At 32.1% G+C, this 15,940-nt stretch overlaps 1 protein-coding gene across 3 annotated transcripts in view; it reads left to right on the forward strand.

Moving 5' to 3' along the window:
- Positions 1-15,940, forward strand: part of LOC126883185 (G-patch domain and KOW motifs-containing protein) — a 546,084-nt gene that overhangs the window by 84,309 nt on the left and 445,835 nt on the right. The gene's annotated exons all lie outside the window — the stretch shown is intronic.

Genomic DNA, 15,940 nt, shown 5'->3' on the forward strand with positions numbered 1-15,940 from the left:
AAGTAAACATTAGGTTATGTCCCGTCAAACTTGTCAATCTGAGCAATGTCACTTTCTGACATTTTCGCAGCTGCGCGTTTATAGAATGGTCTACACACTTACCAGTTTTTCAAATGGATTCATAAAAACCCAAAAAAACCAATATGAATGCCACACCTTATACGCACTAATAATAAAAAAAAATATCAAAGCACTCTCCTAACAGGACATAAAAACATGATTAAATGTTGGGTTACGATGAAACGGTAGCAATATGTATATGTACATATATCAGAACAGAAGGATAAATAATTTGATTTCGCTTACCCTGGGATCTCTGATACGTGACCACGTGGTATAATTTATGTTATAATTTCTTGAATTCTTGTTTTTTTGTTACTTTGGAGATTGTCTGTTGAGTTTCCTGATGTTTAGTTTACTGGTGGTATGTAATATATTTAATTTCAGTCCATTATTTTCCCAGAGTTCGTCTACAAATAGCAACAGCTCACGTATCAGAGCGGATGTTCTTTAACCAACTGATTTTACTATTACGAGTTTCGCTTCTCTCTCCCGTCCCGTAGGTCGTTCGGCCTGCGCCGACACGTCGAAGCGTTAGGGAGTTATAAAGATACATAGGCGCATCAAATAAAACACTTACGGGGTAGCAATAAATGCTACAAATTTTGCAAATAAATGCTGATCTTTAGTAACTTTGGGTTTAAATTTTGAGAAATATTTTCCGGATGTTTTAGATGATTTATGTCCAACGTTGATGTCATATCTTGCCAACATTTTCGAGATTTGTTCGGAGAATCCATTAATGTATGGTAGGGATATGTAGTGTTTGTTTGGATTGGTGGCATTACTATTATTATTGTTAGGTATGGTTTGAGTTTGTTTTAGATTGGCATTGGAGTTAGATTGATTTTTGATAATGTGAATTCTTTTTTGAATTAGACGGTTGTAAAAATCTGGTGGATAATACAACTGTCTAATTCAAAAAAGAATTCACATTATCAAAAATCAATCTAACTCCAATGCCAATCTAAAACAAACTCAAACCATACCTAACAATAATAATAGTAATGCCACCAATCCAAACAAACACTACATATCCCTACCATACATTAATGGATTCTCCGAACAAATCTCGAAAATGTTGGCAAGATATGACATCAACGTTGGACATAAATCATCTAAAACATCCGGAAAATATTTCTCAAAATTTAAACCCAAAGTTACTAAAGATCAGCAGTCGGATGTTGTGTATAAAGTAAATTGTAAAGACTGCAATTCAACATATATTGGGCAAACACATCAATATCTACACAGAAGGATTGTTGCACACAAACATAGTGTACAAACAAACAAAATAACTACCACAGCCTTAGCCAAACATTCAGTAGAAAATAACTATAGTTTTGATTTTGAAAATGTACAGATTCTGGAAAAAGAGCAAAATTATAACAAAAGATGTATATTGGAGATGATCCACATAAAGAAAGACCAAAATTGTATCAATAATAAAACTGATATTAAAGATCTCTCCAATATATATCACAATTTGATAAATTAAGTGTGGTTGTAAGCACACCATTGGTAAACACTTTAAATACGGCATTTTTATTTTTTTTGTTACGTGCTACCTCTTATAGCAACTCCACAGAGTTGCAGTTTGTATCATTACATCAATTTTGTTTAGCCAGGATATATGTCAGCGTCCTAAGCTTCTTCTGTCCAGTATCTTTTCCTATATAACGATCTACATAAACACATATCTCATTTCTCATAACATGTTTCCAAATAATGTAAATTTCTTATTTTAATTGTATTTAATATCTCATTTTTCTTTATTTCATTCGGTTACAAAACGTGGTTGTCTCTTAATCTTTTGAACCAAGGTTATTTTTAAAAATCTTCTATATGCCCACATATCAAATACTCTGTTCTATTATAATGTTCTATCATTAATGAATATCCTTGTTTTAGCGTTCAAGCCTCTGTTCCATATAAAATACAAAAAAAAATACGCACCTCAGTATTCATATTTCGAGTTACATACTCAGATCACAACTACAAAAAATCTTGCTCCCATTATTAAAAGTTAAACATTAGTCAGATTTATTTCTTTCGTATATTATGTAACTTGATCTCCTGTATATTATCGTTTTGGTTTTACGACCACCATCCAAAACCGTTGTGAAGTGCTTTTACCATATGCCCAATGCCCATGCCTGGCATTCTCTCATAACATCTTAGAGAAACACGATGTGCATTTTTTTAAATTTTCAAAATATTACGTGTATTGTATATAAAATATGTTTGTTAACAGTGTAATGTTTAATAATTAAAAGTGCTTATTGAAAATGGCAAAGAGCCGAAACGTCTAAGCAAAATCAAGTGTTTTATTTATAACAGACCGCAAACCCAGGAATTAAAAACCAACTGTTTATATATATATATATATATATATATATATATATATATATATATATAAAAAACAAAAGATGTAGATCTTTGAAACACACTCAGTGATCAAAAGATCCACAGGCACTGGTTTGGACGACCACTCGTACGAAAACAAACAAATGAAATAGAGAATGCGGAAAAATCCCCTTACGAACAATTCACACATCCACTACTTCGGGCTGGGAAAAATTTTTTGAATAGAATCGAAGATCCAAACACCAGCTCTTAGAAATGTGTTTCGCCCTCTTCAACCTCTATGGGCTCATCGGTGAAGATGAGAGGTTGAATATCTTCAGACACATTCCAATCAAAAAACAACATTCGAGACCTAGACATAGCAGGAACGTAAATCTACGCCCAACCTGACAATGCCATTCTCAAGTTTTAATTCCCTAATTACTTTAGAGTAAGTAAGATAATGTTTATGAAAAAACAAAAGATGTAGATCTTTGAAACACACTCAGTGATCAAAAGATCCACAGGCACTGGTTTGGACGACCACTCGTACGAAAACAAACAAATGAAATATTTGATTGGAATGTGTCTGAAGATATTCAACCTCTCATCTTCACCGATGAGCCCATAGAGGTTGAAGAGGGCGAAACACATTTCTAAGAGCTGGTGTTTGGATCTTCGATTCTATTCAAAAAATTTTTCCCAGCCCGAAGTAGTGGATGTGTGAATTGTTCGTAAGGGGATTTTTCCGCATTCTCTATTTCATTTGTTTGTTTTCGTACGAGTGGTCGTCCAAACCAGTGCCTGTGGATCTTTTGATCACTGAGTGTGTTTCAAAGATCTACATCTTTTGTTTTTTCATAAACATTATCTTACTTATTTTAAAGTAATTAGGGAATTAAAACTTGAGAGTGGCATTGTCAGGTTGGGCGTAGATTTACGTTCCTGCTATGTCTAGGTCTCGAATGTTGTTTTTTGATTGGAATGTGTCTGAAGATATTCAACCTCTCATCTTCACCGATGAGCCCATAGAGGTTGAAGAGGGCGAAACACATTTCTAAGAGCTGGTGTTTGGATCTTCGATTCTATTCAAAAAATTTTTCCTAGCCCGAAGTAGTGGATGTGTGAATTGTTCGTAAGGGGATTTTTCCGCATTCTCTATTTCATTTGTTTATATATATATATATATATATATATATATATATATATATATATATATATATATAAATTTCACTATTTTTGGGTATAGAAGTCAAACTGGGGCCTTAAAGTACACTATTATCCAATATTCAAGCTTTCGGAAATGTTTATTTCCTTTCTCAAGAATTTCTACAATGCAATAAGATAAAATTTAGAACATATGTATGAAAGAATAAAAAATATTAATGCGTAACTTACCAGAATTTAGATTATAAAAGAATGTTGATTACAATACATAATTAAAAATAATATTGCTAAAACGGCTGTTTAACATTTCAAAAAACATAGAAACAATAAATATTCTTCAGAAAACATTTTAGAAAAGATTAAAAAATTGATTAATTTTGAAGTTTTTGATCTAATTTTGATTGACTTTTTAAAATTTATTTATAAATTCTAAATACATGGCTGACAAAGACTAAATGTAACTATGGTCATAGCATATCGGTGTCTACATCTACAAGGAATTGAAAACATTTTTGATAATAAAAATAAGGAAATGTTTAAAAGCAAAAAAAAAAAAATTAATTTTAAATATTGGTGATATTAATTAATTTTGTTAATATTGAATGCCAAATTATAAAGTGTAGATTAGAGAAAAAAAAATTATGATTTGATATAACTATGATTATTTTTCAAAAGAAAGAATGTAATTATAAATTTTGCTAAGATTGTCAATTTCAGATTTTTTGTTCATTGTGTTCGAACCTTTGCTGATATGAACCATCTCAAGAAAAGTACGTTTATGTTTATTGTTTTCAATATCTAATATTTTTGGATCATGAAAATTCATAATGTGGTTATTTTGAATAACGTGCTCTGCTAAGGCACATGAGGGTTTAAGAATTTTACAATCACTTTTATGAGATGTTATGCGACTAGATAAATTTCTACCGGTTTGACCAATATAAACTAAATCACAGTTTGTACAAGATATGGAGTAGATAACATTGCATTTTTCTAGAGTGTTAAATTGTTGTTTAGTTTTAGTATATAGTGAATACAAAGTTTTTATATTTTTAGTTGCTATCTTTACTCTTTTAAATTCGTTAAAAATCCCTTTTAGTTTTGGAGTAAGATTAGGTATAAATGGAAAAGAGTAAAGATAGCAACTAAAAATATAAAAACTTTGTATTCACTATATACTAAAACTAAACAACAATTTAACACTCTAGAAAAATGCAATGTTATCTACTCCATATCTTGTACAAACTGTGATTTAGTTTATATTGGTCAAACCGGTAGAAATTTATCTAGTCGCATAACATCTCATAAAAGTGATTGTAAAATTCTTAAACCCTCATGTGCCTTAGCAGAGCACGTTATTCAAAATAACCACATTATGAATTTTCATGATCCAAAAATATTAGATATTGAAAACAATAAACATAAACGTACTTTTCTTGAGATGGTTCATATCAGCAAAGGTTCGAACACAATGAACAAAAAATCTGAAATTGACAATCTTAGCAAAATTTATAATTACATTCTTTCTTTTGAAAAATAATCATAGTTATATCAAATCATAATTTTTTTTTCTCTAATCTACACTTTATAATTTGGCATTAAATATTAACAAAATTAATTAATATCACCAATATTTAAAATTAATTTTTTTTTTTTGCTTTTAAACATTTCCTTATTTTTATTATCAAAAAATGTTTTCAATTCCTTGTAGATGTAGACACCGATATGCTATGACCATAGTTACATTTAGTCTTTGTCAGCCATGTATTTAGAATTTATAAATAAATTTTAAAAAGTAAATTAAAATTAGATCAAAAACTTCAAAATTAATCAATTTTTTAATCTTTTCTAAAATGTTTTCTGAAGAATATTTATTGTTTCTATGTTTTTTGAAATGTTAAACAGCCGTTTTAGTAATATTATTTTTAATTATGTATTGTAATCAACATTCTTTTATAATCTAAATTCTGGTAAGTTACGCATTAATATTTTTTATTCTTTCATACATATGTTCTAAATTTTATCTTATTGCATTGTAGAAATTCTTGAGAAAGGAAATAAACATTTCCGAAAGCTTGAATATTGGATAATAGTGTACTTTAAGGCCCCAGTTTGACTTCTATACCCAAAAATAGTGAAATTCGTATTTCCTAATAAGTCAATTAAGATACTATTTGTATATATATATATATATATATATATATATATATATATATATATATATATATATATATATATATATATATATATATATCCTACTAATATTACGGACTCTGCATTAAGGATTTGACCATACACAACGGACTCAAGCGATTTACGGACTCAATATACGGAGGCCGTAATGTTTTTCATGTATTTCTTTAAACGGATGGTCATTTTCTACCAAAATTTTGTTGAATGAGAAACTAGAGACCTCTACCTACTAAACAAATATGTTACAAATATTGTGGGTATCGTAGGATAGCTGCAAATCTTAAAACAAAATGAGTCCGTAAGGTCGCTTGTAATTCAGCCATTTGCCGTTGGATGGCGCTTTTATGAGTATATTGAAGGTGTATATCGTTCATATGTAAAACTAAGAAACGACACTATAGACTCCGCTCAGCTGGCAACACTGTTGCCTGGATATTGTATCATCCGATCTGACGCAAATTGCTGATGCTGTTATCGTTAATTTTTATGTGTTGAAAAATGTAATGGTACGCAGTAGGTATGTTATTAATGGTACCTAATAAAGGAAGATATTTTGTTTCACAGACATTTCTTCCACACGTTTTGATTTTGAAATTGCATAATAAACACATCTTTTTATTTAAGAACGAATAAGCTATATAATTTTATAATTCAGAATATAAATGTAACTGTTTATAAATAAAAATAAAATATTATAGGTCTGGATCCCGCGTATGAAAAAAAAAGTTGATTAATAGCAAGCTGAAAATTTGTTAATAGCTTAAGGGTGTCTAGTCTGACAAACTTTGATATATGGGAACACTGGAACAGGGGAAGTTTTAATTGTGGAACAGGTTAAAAATTTGGAACGGTCAGACCAGAAAACGTCACATGTATTTTGTCCGACAAAACTTCTAATTGATTTGTTACCCTTTCATTAAATTCTCATGCAAAAATCAGACCGCTATTTATCACCTGTCATAATTCCTGTCATTTGACATTTTCTACGTGTTCCACTCATTATAATGCCCATTTGGTGATAAATACCAGCCTGATTTTTACATGAGAGTTTAATGAAAGGGTAACAAATCAATTGGAAGTTCTGTCGGACAAAATACAAGTGACGTTTTCGTGGTCTGACCGCTCCAAATTTTTAACTTGTTCCACAATTAAAACTTCCCCTGTTCCAGTGTTCCAATATATCAAAGTTTGTCCGACTACACACCTTTAAGCTATTAACAAATTTTCAGCCTGCTATTAATCAGCTTTGTTTTCATACGCGGGATCCAGACCTATTAATGGCTCCGTACATTTAATACTTGTTTGTAATGTTCATTTCTATTTGTAAGAATGTAGGTACTTAGTTTATTATTGATTTGTGCCAGTTGTGTTGATAAAAGTAGATATACATTTTTGTTTTAATCTTGCATCATAAAGCATAGAAATGTACAACATTAATTCTGTACCTATTCATTTTGTAAGCAGAAGTTCAAAAGAGTTCATTTTCTTTTGTATACTTTCATTAATTTTTGCTTTATGCCTAGTATCAGATCATTGCCATTCTTATATTATTTATGTCTACCATAACAATAACTGCGGATGTTTTTGGTATTGCATTTACCACCTCTTGGAAATCTTCATAAAATTTCTCTCTGGCTTCTGTGTGTTTTTTTTCTTGTCATTTCTGAAATACTCATATTTTTATGAACATTCACTATATTTATAGATCGTGACCAGTCATAAAGACGATAGATACTCATTTCACCATATGATTTAAACATATATATTTTTCAATTTTTCAAAAATTGAAAATGTTATCGATCAATAAAATATTAATACTTTCTATGAATTACTTATTAGCTGTTGCATATAATAATAATAACCTACCTACGTACTTTCCAACTTAAGATATGACTATATATTTTTGGGGAAAATACTGGGAACAAGCCACAATAATAATATTACATATTGGCATATTGTTTTTGACGTTTTGGGCTCCAAACCAGAATTAATTTTCAATGAATATACAGTCGGAAAAATGAAAAAATACCAATGAACAAACATATAAAACACGCTGTATTTTCCTGTCACCGTATCACAAAGAACATTGTCCAGTGCAAGATATTGAAAAATATCAAGATTGCTGAAAAATACTAACCTAGAAATTACAATTGCCATTTTACCATATGATATTGTGAAAATACTGTGACGATAGATTACTTTTGTGTCAAATTATCTTTATTCGCATCATTGATTGGTTATCTATTTAGAGTATTGTAATCGCCAACAAACTATACATCTATAAGTATAAGTCCGTTTTAATATGCAATTACCCGTCAAGGAATATATAATTTTCTAAGTTAAATGTATAATAATCACTAGATTTAGGCTATCAATGGAAGTAAGGCTTTTTATACTAGGTAGGTAGGTAGGTTGGTCATGGGCAGTGTCTTTTATTACCAGCTGGGAAATGTAACGTCATGCATCTTGGAGTTTCACAGCTTTTCCCGAAGTTGTCAGTTGGCATTGAAGTTCTGCAACTCAGCCAAACTTCCTTTGAAAGTCGGATTCCAACCCTTGTGCATCTTAAATAGCGGTCAGGATTGTATGGGCCAGTGAGTAGTCATCTATAAGTGGCAGATCTTGGTTTTCTTCAGTGACAACATCATGTTTTGCTCTATTGGTACCTCCATAGGCATTTATGAATTCATCAAACATGAGGTTACGTACTTCTTGGACTTGGTTTATTTCCACTTCTTCACCTTTGCCGTGGTCTCTTTGAATTGACGCCAGCCGGTTGTTGTGTAGATACTATCATCCGCCTTCCCATCGGAATTTTGCTTATTTGGTAGATAACGTCGTTAATCTACTCCATACTTAAGGACGGACCTTGTCAGACCTTTGGAGAACAACCCATTCGCTTATTCGAATTATCGAGTCAGACTTTGTGGTCCTTCATAAAACATAAGGGATGTTCGGTTTACGGATCTCCATTCTTCTTCGCAATCCATTTACATAATCTTCACCAGCTACGTCTTATCCATCGACATCCAAACTCTAAATCACAAGGTACTCACATATGTAAGTCATTGCGAAGAACGGAAGTTACGGATATCAATTTCGCTGCTGATTGGACAACATATTTCTCAAATGCTTGTCAACTGCCCTATTTATTCGCTCTACCATTCCATCCGATTTACGAGTAATAGCCTGTAGTTTTTATGTTCTTTAGTGAAGTAATTCAATACGATCAATATAATATCTACTTGCATCCATTTTCGCTTTCTTTTGCTTTCTCTCAAACGGACATCTAACATTTTATTGCCTCGTAGGAGCCTTCCTTTTCGATAAGTTCCAGTACTCGTGACAAGTTAGTACATTCCTTACACCATTTCTTTACATCGTCGAAACTATTCATCTAATTAAACCGTTCCCGCATTCTCTAAAGGGTTTTATTTACATAGAAATGTCTTCATGATGGACTGTCATGTAACATGTAACTAACGAAATACTTCGGCTCTTCTCTGCTCTTCGAAGAGAATCGGCGTTCCTGTGACTAATTCCTGCCCGATGCTCAATTTTGAAATTGTATCTTTGAGTCGTTCAATCCATGTGACCTTCTGGGATCTTAAACTGCCTTAACCTAAGTGATTGGGGCATGGTCGTTCGGATTAGAAACTTCCTTCCTTAAGGTACTGATAGAAGTATTCTACTGATTTCACTACTTCTAGAAATTCATTTTTCGTGACACAATACTCTCGCTGAGGTTTTGAAAGCACTTTACTAAAATATCCAAGAACACGTTTCTGTCCCTTTGATCTGAGATAGCACTCTGCAAATTCATATGTTACTTGCATCTGTAATCTGTATCTAAGATAAACTCTCCTCCTGGCAGTGGATACTCTTTTAATGCTGCTGTGATTAAATACTTCATTGAGGTTTCGAAAGGAAATTTGGCAGTCTCCATCCCAATTGTAATCTCTTGCTTCTTATGTAAGTCGCGTTAATGACAATGATACGTGAAAACTTCTTAGTGAACCTTAGACAGTAAGTATATAGTCAAATAAAACTTCTCATTTGATGTTTGTCAGTGGGTTCTAGTCATTCCTGAATGGAATCGATTTTTCCCTTATTCACAGCCACTACTTCTTTACTGACTTTATGACCTAGATAATTGACTTTACTTTGAAATAACTGGCCCTTCTTGGGGTTTAACATCAATAGGGAAGCTTTCAGTCGATTAAAAACGTCTTCTAAATTCTTCAAATGGTCTTCAAAAGAGTCTCCACGAAGACAATTGCGTCGTCAAAAAATACCAGGCACGTCTTCCAAGATAACCCTGTCAACAGGTTTTACGTAAAGCTATCAAAATGTCGCAGGAGTATTACAGAGTCCAAATATCATAACGTTGAATTGCCACAATCCGGATCTTGTGGTAAAGGCTATATTTTCCTTATCCACTGGGTCCATTTCTACCTACCAATATCAAGACTTCAAGTCCAACGTAGAAAATAATTTTCTTCCAGCCAGTATATCCAACGTATCATTGATTCGTGTTATAGGGACAGCTTGTCAAACATACGGTGATACTTGGCGATTTTGTCCACTCGCGTAGAAAAATAAGTGGAAGCGCATTCAGTGAATTATGTTTCTGTTGAATGCGCTTCTTAGGTGGAGCCTAATATCAATGGGCCAAGTATGACCGTATATTTGACAAACTGTAACTATCCTTTTTGGTAATATTGTTTAACAAACGGTAATCCACACAGAACCTCGTAGTTCCGTCTTTCTTCTTGACCATAACTAACGGAGAGATCCCTGGCCTGGTAGAAAGTTCTATCACTCCGACTTTCTTCATTGCCTGAACAATATTTTCAGTTTCCTCTGTTTGACGTAAAACAGTTCTGAACTGTTTGACGAATTGGTTTAGCGTTACAAGTATCACTTTTATGTTTAACAGGGGTAGTTCTTCCTGCCTTTCCTCCTTCTGGTACAAATATGCCATGATATCGCCAAAGAAATTCCCTCAATCTCCTTTTCTCCACCTAATTTATAGACTGACCAGCAACTGCAACCATTTGGTCGAACCTCTCGTTGTGGGCGTCACATCTACACAGATTCCTACTTTCGTATCTTTTTTGATGATCACTGGGTAGTCATTGACCTTAATAAGTCTTATAGAAATTTCTTTAGTAGAAGTCACCAAGTCCTTTCCGATTATGATTCCTCGGTCAACGTCCTCATCGTGGTACCAAGGCTCCATTATAACAGGTGTTCCTTCTTCCACAATTACCTGCAGGGGCGCCATTAAAATCGTTTCACTCTTCTCAGGCATAACTGGATCCATTAGCAATCCATTAGGCATCCAAGCAAATTCATTAAGTCCATTTCTAATATAACATCCTCTTCGATGTCAGCAACTCTGACAGTATGGACGACCTTTTTTTTTCCCAATTCTTAATTATATCTGCATTTCTCCGTGGGTGTTGGAATTTTACCTGTGGCAGTCCGCAGTCGCAACTTCGTTGGTAAAAGTTTCTTACCACTATTTATAACTGTCGGTCGTATAATGGCCCTGGTAGCTCCGGTATCCACCAAGAATGTATTTCACTATTACATAATATACATAATATATACTATATTCACGACATTTCAACGAAGCTATTCTTGTGACGAGCTATTCGCAGTATTCACTGCATTCCATGATCCCGAAGACCTTTAATAAATGTTTGAGCTTCCAACTTTCCCATCATGTCTTTGGGAGCTGTTGGATACGTATATTGTACTAACCTGGCAATATTTACCTTATATTATTGAAAATCCTCAGCTCTTTTTTTCTTCGATTTTTAAACTTCGACATACTCCAAGTGTGCGTGATCCTATCGGCTGTTTAGTCTGTTCTTAAGCTGTTCGAAATCATCTCTCTAATCTACGGCTATGGTATGAAGCACATCCAAGGCATCTCCTCGAAGTGCAATAGATATAGGTTTTCAGCTTTTTTTATTCGAACCATCCATTCGCTATTGCAGCTGATTTAAACTAATTCATGTAATTGTTTCATGACGACTTTCGGTCCGAAATTGGAATTTGGAACTTAATACGAACAGGACCTCCGCTCCCGTCAAATGTCGACCGTGACTCCAATTTACATTTCACTTTATGGTCTTTTGTCTCTGCTGAAATGGGTTAAATTCCTTTGTCTATTGTCCCTGTTTCCTCTATTAACTTTTCTACCTATTTCATCTTTTTTTGAAAGACAAAATATCTACAGGAACTTTATAATAATGACGATATTTTAATGTCGAAGTCAGAGGTGACCTCAGAGATGTTAATAGAAACCTTGTTTTCTAGAGATGGGATATCACCAGAAACTTTGGCCACATCGGAAGAAACTTTCGAAATATAACAAACCTTATTTGCTATGTGGAAGACGAATTCATAGTAGAATTCCTTTCCTCAAACACAAGTTTCCGGATCGAAGTCCTTTGACGAAGTTTATTTGGATATTTCAATTTTGACTTCGAAAAAAAAATGGATCTCGTCTATTCTGAAAACAGGAAGCTGTTAGACATGGTGGAGAATAAGAGACATGGGGGAGAATAAGGCCCCTATTACACATCTTTATTTATTTCTCTACGATACAATCTAATTGATATTTTGACATTTTAACTTTGAACATAGTGTAAAAAGTTCCGTTCATAAATACTAAAGGCTTCAAAAAAGTTCAACTTTCCAGATCTTATAGTACTTACTCCTAATTCAGTATAATAAATTAAATTTTTCGATCAATGAAATTTTTTTAAAATTTAAGAAGTTATAGTAGAAGAGCCGTTTACCTTTTCCTGTCAATTTTTTCGGAGCGTATAAATATCTCCAATTTCAACTATTTCGGAGCAGCAAAATACTCACAAATTCAGTTTATTTCAAATCTAGACATTTTAAACTGGATACAATTTTAAGACACGTTGTTGATACATAAATAAACCTAATTATATGTGGAATAGGAATAATTTTCATTTTTGTGGAGAAACCGATAATTTAATTCCTCCTTTTTTTATTTTTTTAATGACATAATCGTGTTTTTTTGTTAATAACTCTGGTGTTTTCCATCCGAATAACGTATAGCTTAGCTTGTTTTAAAGATCTTATCAAATACTTTTAAAAATGTTGTGAGCATTTCTGGAAAAACCTCGTATTATTTACGTTATTTGATAATAAAATTTCGATTAAAGGGTAATTTAAATAAACCCTCACCTAATCAGGTTGTAACTCGGCTTCCATCGCCGCTATAAAAATAAAAAAAAAATTAATTCATATTTTTGAATGGTTTCTTTTTGACTTGCATTTTATGGCTTTTTGCTTAAAATGTACTGTTTGCGAGTTATTTTTGAAAAATCACCCAACTCACAAAAAATATTAACTAACCGAGAGAAGTGTTTATAACATTTTTTGCTATGAATTGAATTCTCCATCGATTGCCGCAGTTATTTAAAGATTAAATATTTCCACCCTCAAGAATGGATGATATTCCTCCCTGGCGTACAAACGCATATCGGCAATATAAATATAGTTTTTTTTTTCGACATGTTTCCTATGCGCATTTCAGATTTCATGTCAATCTAAGCGGTTGTAATCCTGAGCAAAATCTGTGAAAGAATGGATTGAATTTATTTTAAAGTAAAATATAGTGTATTATGATATTTTTTGTTCAAATCGGTAATACAAGGGGCAATTCGGTAGATCTACCAAAAAGTCGGAGACGGAACATCACATGCGAGAAATAGCTTCGTTCGATTAAGGGGAACGGACCAAAATGCAAAATTTTAACGCATGTTTTTTTTATTAATCCGGAGATTAATATTTAATTATTAATTATCCGGATTAATTTTTTTCGAATCCGGAGAAAACTAATAAGGATTTTTGAAAAATTTAAACGCAGAATGAAAGACTGATCTATTAACAAGGGTAGAAAGTCCCTTACAATAAATAAAAAGTTTCTTTTGAATGAAATATTTGCAATTAAAAATCACACTAAATTTTCTCTTTTATTTTCATCCCTGTAACTTTGTAACTTATTAAAATAAACATTATAGAAGTTTTCAGTGACTTTCGGCCCTCGGTAATAATGTAATATTTCATTCTGCGTTTAAATTTTCCAAAAATATTAATTAGTTTTCTCAGGATTAAAAAAAAATCAATACATTTAAAACACAATGAAAATTTGTATGTGTCAAAATTTTGCATTTTGCTCCGCTCCCCTTAAAGACGACTAGTTATTAGTTGATATTAGGAAATAACCTTATCGAGCGATAATAACACTGCAGAGAAAGTAAGGGAACAAAAAATGCTAAAGGCAAGCAGAATCTCAGGGTGTCTTAAATACACGATATAGAGAAACATGCTTGAAAATCGAAGCAAAAACGTAATTATACAAATCTAAATCAGAACTACCATGACATAGGTATAAAGCAAAAACAAGGCTTGACATAAGTACGATAAGAAGATATTTGGAGAAGAATGATATGAGAATAGTAAGAAGCATAACCGCAAAACACTATTAAACCTATGCAGAATAAACAACATTAAAAAATGAGTTCAACAAACGAAAAAGAGAATGGAACAGCCTCATCAGCCAAATAGAAGAGGACAGCATAGTACGTAGTACGAGATAAGTCTCCATTTTAAAAAAGGACAGATTCACCATTAAAGAGATGGGATGATAATATTACACTTAAAGAAGAAGAATTATAATCAAACTTCAGGAAATGTCCTCACTATAATATATTATTAATTAGGAATTCTAGATTACTATCCGACGGAAACTAAACGATAGAAGAACAAATATTGTTAAAAAAGTATTGCGCTAACTTAAATTCACCTTTCCTTTGAATAAAATATCATGTTTAACTTTTTAGAAATCATAAAAATACTTTGTCATTTATAAGTGTTTGTTTAAAATATAGACTACTGAAATAATATACTGTTTTAAAATATTCATTACTTAACACTCGAGAAATGCAAAATAAACTTCGTTCGCTTAAACACCAAATTGAAAGGGGAAACCCAGATTTATCTAAATAGGCAGGAGAGAATTGACAACATTGTATGAGTCGGTAAGGTGGTGTATACGAGGCCGTAATACCACAATCCTGATAAAAATTATACTAATGAGGCTGTAAAAATAGAACGTCCTAATGAGGTGCTAATGATAAAAGAACCGAACGGAACAGTATATATTGAATTTAATCTTATCAAAATGAAAATTTGTGCATTGAGAATGTTTTGTCACTAGATTCAATATATTCGATATATAAACTATAATATACACCTCTAAATAGGAGAGGCTGTAAGGTTGCGGTATGGTTTGAGTCCATAGGAATAGTAGGATGTAAATATATATATATATATATATATATATATATATATATATATATATATATATATATAACAAACAAGTGGTTTATTAGGGTTGCAGTCAGAAGTTTGGCCAGGATATCAAAGAAACACTCTTTTGACTTTTTGTCTAGCTTTCGGGGTTGTTTGACCCCTTTATCAAGACTCTGTAATATAAAACAAAAATGTAAGTATTTTAAAATATTACATTGTTTTAGTAAACCTACTAGTCGTTGAGATTATTAAAGAGAAGCTTGATGATGCTCAACATTTCAAATTAACACAAATATTGAAAACAGAAAACAAAGGACACAATACATTTTAAAATTTTTGAATAATTAGCAGAAATACAATAATTATTCTGTCATGTTAACCTACTGATAATGTAAGTCAAAAACTCTGACACATAGAGAACAGAAAGAAGAAACAATCAAATTAAAAAGTATCAAATAAAAAAGTAATTAAGTGTTATGATTATTGTGGTTCTTTTTAAAACATCAGAGGCCCATACAAGGTGTGTTCAAATTCACTAACTGTACTTAAGAGTATGCAACTCATTATACGTCCATGTGTGTTTTGTAAAACAAACAAGTATTTTTATGTTTTGGTTTTTAGTGTTGCGCAAGTAGATAACAATATATGTTGCTAAGTTTTTCTATATCTGATTTTTTATTTATACATGAGTTGCTAGATTTTATGCAACACATTTCCACAAAAACGCGTTTACAGTGGTTTGTTTCCCTTGCCAAAATACAGGAACCCTCGAAATTGAACTCATGTTTCAATGTTATAGCATGTTCTG

The sequence above is a fragment of the Diabrotica virgifera genome, chromosome 4 (genome assembly GCF_917563875.1).
Source record: "Diabrotica virgifera virgifera chromosome 4, PGI_DIABVI_V3a".
In the NCBI taxonomy this organism is placed as follows: Eukaryota; Metazoa; Arthropoda; class Insecta; order Coleoptera; family Chrysomelidae; genus Diabrotica; species Diabrotica virgifera.